Raw genomic sequence first — 7,802 nt, 5'->3', positions numbered from 1 at the left:
TAGCAAAACACTGTCACACTGTTTTGCAGCTGCTATACCTGGGGGACACGAGCCACACTGGAACAGAGCTTCTGCAAGGGGAAGACCAAAAAGTGGCCTCACCAATTTGCGCAATGCAACATAGATAAAGGCACCAACTCACCCACCATTAAATTGCAGACAACTTCAAATCCAGGGCCAACACTGGCCAGAGCTTGCACAGTATGCACTGGAACGTCTGGCTTGCCCTGTAGCAAGTGTGCTGTCTATGAGGGTGTTCAGCACAGCAGATGTTTTTTTCACAGAGAGACAAATCAACCTGTCCCCTAACACTGTGGACTGGCTCTCAAAAATGAACCAGTCCTGGATCAGTAATGCATACAAAATATTTGAAGCTGAGTTTGCTGACTAAATTTTTCCTTCTAATTCGACACAAATAAAAAACAGCACTTTCCACTATTACTGTAATTTCTGCAGCCCTGCCACCATCATAAGCTCCTGGTGCCTCTGCTAGGCTGCTGCCATTATTAGATCCTGCCACCTCTTTGACCTCTGCTGGCCTTCCACCAATTTCTGCCTCCTCTGCTGGCCTGCCACCATTACCAGTTATTGCTTTCTTTGCTGGTCACCAATATCAGAACTTTGCTGCACTGCCACCATTATCAGCTACTGCCATCCTGGCTTGACACTTTTAAATTCAATCTTATTTTATTGATAAGTAGGATAGTTGTATAGTTAGCAGACATAAATTGTCAATTTATCGTATACAAAATACAAATATTTGTAAAAAGGTTGTGATATGCTTAGGAATTTGAGTCTGAAAGGTATCAACTTAGTAGAAAAATAATGTAACTGAAACCGTATGTGAGGTTATTAAGCATCACTATCAGCTTCATGGGTGGTGGATAATCACACGGAAAAATATTAGGGCATAATATACTGTGTTAATAAACTTTTTTTCTCAGTGAAGAATATGCTGCATGGAGCACATATTTTCAATATGGAATGAAGAATCATTTCATTTTGATTGCACGAGGAGCAGATAAAGATGTCAAGAGGAGAGGAAAGAGAAAGAAAAAGAGGGAAAGCATTAAAGCAGAAAAAATGGGGGTAAGGGACACTCCACCTAGACTATGCGATATTGGTGACAAAAATCTCTGTGGAATAACGGAACATGGACCATGAGGTCCAAGTGATAGAAAATTGCTCATCCTTTCCAGTTTCCTGAGCCAACAGACATTCCAGGTCTCTAATACGGTCCACTTCAGTGGCCCAATCCCCCAGGGAAGGAATGGTTGTTAATCTTCAGTGTCTGGGGATTACTGTCCTAGTTGCTGCCAGGAAGTGTTACAGTGCATATTTTTTTACCGATTTGAGAGGTCTGGGGAGCATAGACAAGAGGGCTATCTCAGGTGAAGGTGGGATAGATATCACCATCAGTCTGCAGTACAGGTCAAAGATTGTTTGCCAGCATTTCCTTACAGGAGGGCAATCCCACCAGATGTGAAGAAAAGTACCCCTGGATGTGAAGGCTTAACACTTTTATTTGATCCTGATACCTCTGCTGGCCAATACCAGCTATTGTTGCCTCTGCTGGACTGCCACCATTACTAGCTCCTGCCACATCTCTTGGCCTGCCACCATTACCAGATGCTGCCACTTCTGTTGACCTGCCATTATTACCAGTTCCCGCCACCTTTCCTGGGCTACACCGGGGCTCTAGCACTGTAAAGGTGCCACGCAAAATGTTTTTGCAGCTGAGCCTCAGCTGTAAAATTTGTAATTTTTGTTGCAAGGTAAATCTTGCATTGAAGCATATTCTCATTCTCAAGTACTGTAAAGATGCCACACATAATGCTTCCACAGCTGGGCCTTAAGGAATATTATAGTACATAAATGTTTGGGACTTTAAGTGTATCTCCTTTGGTCTAATGAAACACTGCCCAATCCATTATAAATATTCAAGTAGCTTTATTTAAAGTATTATACAATTTCTAAAAGTGGGTTTGTTATTTTAAAAACAAGTTCTCAAACTGATTATCCAGGGTGATGTTGTCCTGGGTTTAGGATGCGACTTGTATTGCCAATGTGTTTCACAGGCTGACCCGCTTCATCAGAGCCTCAGATCCAATTAAATACTGTAACAGTACACAGAAAAGAATCACATAATAAACATTCGATCATCTTTCCAGCTCTATAAGGAGCACAGGACATCCCCTTGCTGGCATGGTCCCTTGTAGCTGGTTGTCCATCTGTCGCTTATACTCCATACTGTGTGCGTCCCAGCGCACTGGAACACACACAAGACAACCAGAAGTGACGCAGATTCGAGCCGCGTCACCTCTAACATGTGTATTCCCTGTGTGGAAGTCACAGTATATCCGGATATGATGCGGGGCCATATCACATCCGATCTACAGCCCGAGGCTCCATTCTCCTGTTTCTCCCCCCTCAGAGTGAATGACTCCTCCAAGTGAGGGTCACGACAGACAATATTGTTAAAATGTTATAATCCTAACTAGTCATAAAAGTGCAAGTTAAAAAAAAAAAAAAAAAAAAAAAACACATTTACATAATCACACACACATAGGTTGGACTTGATGGACTTGTGTCTTTTTTCAACCTCACCTACTATGTAACTATGTAACTATGTAACTCTGTGACATCCCCTGTCAAGCTCGCCACTCCTTGGGTGGCAGAGAAGACCGATGGAGCAGATGTGGGTTAAATGCCCACCCACAGTTTATGGACACGTTAGCTGGAATATGAGCCTACCATCATCCCCCGAACCCTCCAGGCCACAATGGATCTGGAGCCCAGGTGTTGGCGGTAGCCTCAGGAAATGTTCCTCCCTCCCCCTAATTGGTTTCACACCACATAAAAGCTAAACCTCATGGCAAGGAATTACAGCCTGCCATTTGTGTTTTAAAGATCTAGCATACTGGATGCGAGACACACCACATAAGATACAGGTAACTCTCTTTAAAAATAATTCAAAACTCTGCTTTATGTACCTTCCATTTATATATATATATATATATATATATATATATATATATATATATATATATATATATATATATATACACACACACAGTGTATATAAAAAGTCTACACACCCCTGTTAAAATTTCAGGTTTCTGTGATGTAAAAAAATGAGCCAACGATAAATCATTTCAGAACTTTTTTCACCTTTAATCTTTTAGGTGGGATAAAAGCAGGTTCCTCAAATTAGGACTTTAAACAGACCACAAACAGTATTAAGTAAAAATATACAAATTTATTGAACATTGATACCAATCAACGACATCAGAGTGGAAATAAAAACGACAAACACATATGTTGGGAGCAGAAATTGAAACAGCTGAAAAGAAAGCCCAAAATCTGTCAAACAGACAGAACGTCCAACGCGTTTTGAAAAAACAAAATGCAGATCTTCTTCAGGGACATAGAGCTTACGAGTTCCAAATCTGCAGCGTATATCTATGATAACAAAATACATATCATCAGAAATATGCATGGATGCAGAAATATAAAGCATCTAACATTTCAGATATGAGCAGAACAGTACACATACAGTATCTCAAAAAAGTGAGTACACCCTCACATTTTTGTAAATATTTTATTATATCTTTTCATGTGACAACACTGAAGAAATGACACTTTGCTACAATGTAAAGTAATGATTGTACAGCTTGTATACAGTAACAGTGTAAATTTGCTGTCCCCTCAAAATAACTCAAAACATAGCCATTAATGTCTAAACCGCTGGCAAAAAAAGTGAGTACACCCCTAAGTGAAAATGTCCAAATTGGGCCCAAAGTGTCAATATTTTGTGTGGCCACTATTATTTTCCAGCACTGTCTTAACCCTCTTGGGCATGGAGCTCACCAGAGCTTCACAAGTTGCCACTGGAGTCCTCTTCCACTCCTCCATAACAATATCACGGAGCTGGTGGATGTTAGAGACCTTGTGCTCCTCCACCTTCCATTTGAGGATGCCCCACAGATGCTCAATAGGGTTTAGGCCTTGAGACAGGCTTGGCCAGTCCATCACCTTTACCCTCAGCTTCTTTAGCAAGGCAGTGGTTGTCTTGGAGGTGTGTGTGGAGTCGTTATCATGTGGGAATACTACCCTGCGGCCCAGTCTCGGAAGGGAGGGGATCATGCTCTGCTTCAGTATGCTAGCATTCATGGTTCCCTCAATGAACAATAGCTCCCCAGTGCTGGCAGCACTCATGCAGCCCTGGACCAAGACACTCCCACCACCATGCTTGACTGTAGGCAAGACACACTTGCCTTTGTACTCCACACCTGGTAGTCGCCACACACGCTTGACACCATCTGACCCAAATAAGTTTATCTTGGTCTCATCAGACCACAGGACATGGTTCCAGTAATCCATGTCCTTAGTCTGCTTGTCTTCAGCAAACTGTTTGTGGGCTTTCTTGTGCATCATCTTTAAAAGAGGCTTCCTTCTGGGATGACAGCCATGCAGACCAATTTGATGCAGTGTGCGGCATATGGTCTGAGCACTGAAAGGCTGACCCCCCACCCCTTCAACCTCTGCAGCAATGCTGGCAGCACTCATACATCTATTTCACAAAGACAACCTCTGGATATAACCCTGAGCATTTACACTCAACTTCTTTGGTCGACCATGGCGAGGCCTTTTCTGAGTGGAAGCTGTCCTGTTAAACCGCTGTATGGTCTTGGCCACTGTGCTGCAGCTCAGTTTCAGGGTCTTTTGCAATCTTCTTATAGCTTAGGCCATCTTTATGTAGAGCAACAATTCATTTTTTTCAGATCCTCAGAGAGTTCTTTGCCATGAGGTGCCATGTTGAACTTCCAGTGACCAGTATGAGAGAGTGAGAGCGATAACACCAAATTTACCACACCTGCTCCCTATTCACACTGGAGACCTTGTAACACTAATGAGTCACAGGACACCGGGGAGGGAAAATGGCTAATTGGGCCCAATTTGGACATTTTCACTTAGGGGTGTACTCACTTTTGTTGCCAGCGGTTTAGACATTAATGGCTGTTTGTTGAGTTATTTTGAGGGGACAGAAAATTTACACTGTTATACAAGCTGTACACTCACTACTTTACATGATAGCAAAGTGTAATTTCTTCAGTGTTGTCACATGAAAAGATATAATAAAATATTTACAAAAATGTGAGGGGTGTACTCACTTTTGTGAGATACTGTACATATTATAATGAAAACAATAAAATCAAAGCTGAGCATACTGACCCCAAGTGTTAGTGCTCCACCCCTATAGAGAGAGATCATAACTCAATAGTGAAAAGAGAGATATGTCCGTCAGAGCCGCGCACAGGCATCAGACCAGGAAGATAGCGACAGCCAGTGATCCACATAGGACAGAGTAGTCCCACTGAAGAGAGGCCCATAGCCTAGATCAGGGATATGCAATTAGCGGACCTCCAGCTCTTGCAAAACTACAAGTCCCATCATTCCTCTGCCTCTGGATGTCATGCTTGTGGCTGTGAGAGTCTTGCTATGCCTCGTGGGATTTGTAGTTCTGCAACAGCTGGAGGTCCGCTAATTGCATATCCCTGGCCTAGATGTTAGACTGTGGTATATCTATATCGGTAAATAGATAGATCCACCAATTAGTTGAGATATAATATCCTAAACTATTGGCAAAAAATCATGTTCCTAAAATAAATGAACAGGAACCACATATCAAGCAACGGAAACGTCATACCCACATTCACAGTGACTCTAGAGGAGATGTAAAGTCATTATCCCCCAAAAACACGGATCAGGTCGGTGTGGGTGGAACCTGTGTCTTGGATACAGGCATCTGAACCATCGCAGGCTATGAGCTAGTGTAGGGATCTACCTGAAGGCTGGAGAAGCCCTATTGATCTAATAATAGCCACAGAGAAAATCTGTTAGCTACACAAGTACAAAAAATCTTCTTGTGGCGCTGTTAAACTTGCGGTACAGTGACCATCAAGTTAAATACTTTAACCCCCGCTAGTGGCCGAAAAAGGGTTAAAAGGGTTTGTCGGTGCTTCAGCGGCGCTGCCCATTGATTTCATGTATACACCACTCCTAAAGCGCCTCAAAGATGCTGCTTGCAGGGCTTTTTTAAGCGCCCTGCCAGCGCACCGCTCCTCGGGCTTTCACACTGGAGTGACAGGAGAGGCGCTTTAACCTGTTACCGACCGCACTATAGCCGAATGACAGCTACAGTGCGGCTCGATAACTCTGGGAAGGCGTACATTGACGTCCTGCCAGAATCGCGCTCCCGTCTGTCCCCTGGGGCATGCACAGGGGAACATCGCATCCATGCTTGCCGGGTCCCGGTAAAGGGCCAATGACAGCGGCCCTTTACCAAGTGATCGCTCTGTCCAATGACGGAGTGATCACAAATGTCAACACTGCAAGTTCACTAGAGGTTCAACGCTCTCCTCAAACCGATACAGCGTGAGTGGAGAGCGTTCGAGTGTCATACTGTGAGTTTTCATCATTGTAATTGTGCCTAGCAGTGCTCCCACTGTGCCATCTGTGCCACATCTGAGCAATCTGTGCCACATCTGTGCCCTCTGTGCCACCTCTGTGCCACTAGAGCCACACCAGTGCCACCAGAGCCACACCAGTGCCACTACAGTGCTCATCTGTGCCACACCAGTGCCCATCAGTGCTCATCTGTGCTACATCAGTGCCACCTATGCCCATCAGTACCTCCTGTGCCCATCAGTGCCACTTGTGCTCACATTGCCACCTGTGCCCATCAGTGCCACCACAGTGCTCATCTGTACCATCAGTGCCACTACAGTACAATCAGTGCCACTACAGTACCAATCGGTGCCACCTGTACCCATCTGTGCCATTACCGTGCCCATCTGTGCCACTACCGTACCCATCTGTGCAACTCATTAGTGCCACTACAGTGCCCAACAGTGCACATCAGTACTCTGCAGTGCAGCCTCACCAGCACCCAGCAGTGCACCTTCAGCAGCACCCAGCAGTGCAGCCACCTGTCTAGAATCGCAACACAGTCACCAGTATGGCAAAAAAATATTTTACCAGTGAGGAGGCCTACCAGATTCCCAGCCTAAGCAACGAGAGCAGCGGGGAGCTCTCTGAGTCTCAGTCAGATTCTGATTCGGCCTATGAACTCGTTACAAGCAGTGGGTCTTCTACAGAGGAAGAGGAATGTGTGCCCATGAAAATAAGGCGTTCTGGCATGGAGCAGCAGCCTACTACCAGCAGCGCAGGGCCATCCACCTCAAGCGCAGGGCCATCCACCTCAAGTGCAGTGCTGCCCACCTCAAGCGCAGTGCCGTCCACCTCAAGCGCAGTGCCACTGTGATAAAGTCCAAGCACCAGAAGGGTGTCATCTCAGCCCCAAAGGGATAGGGGCAATGCCAGCCTTCCCTATGCCCTTCAAAACCCCCTGTGGCTTCCCCCTAGTTCCAGAGCAGCAAAAATCCCTCCTTTCACAGCCCAGCCAGGTGTCCAGGTGAATACAGATGATTTTGCCATGCTTGATTTTTTTCATTTGATTTTCACCGAAGACTTACTATCGTCCATTGTAACAATATGGAGGGAGGGGAACTGGTTAGGAAGCTAGGCCTGAGGGTCTCTGCTACATCCCAAAAACTATTGTAGAGAGAAAAAAATGCCCCAGAAGGAATAATATGGGCAGAAAACCAACACAGGATCAAAATATGGTGAGTACAAAAACAGATAAAAAATATATCAATTTTATTCAATATACAAAAGTAGCAAATAACATTTCTAAAAACATTGAATAACACATGAGGAACAAGAGTGTCAAAAAATAC

Source organism: Aquarana catesbeiana, linkage group LG03 (genome assembly GCF_042186555.1).
Source record: "Aquarana catesbeiana isolate 2022-GZ linkage group LG03, ASM4218655v1, whole genome shotgun sequence".
NCBI classification, from domain to species: Eukaryota; Metazoa; Chordata; class Amphibia; order Anura; family Ranidae; genus Aquarana; species Aquarana catesbeiana.
Note: the sequence above shows the minus strand (reverse complement) of the source record.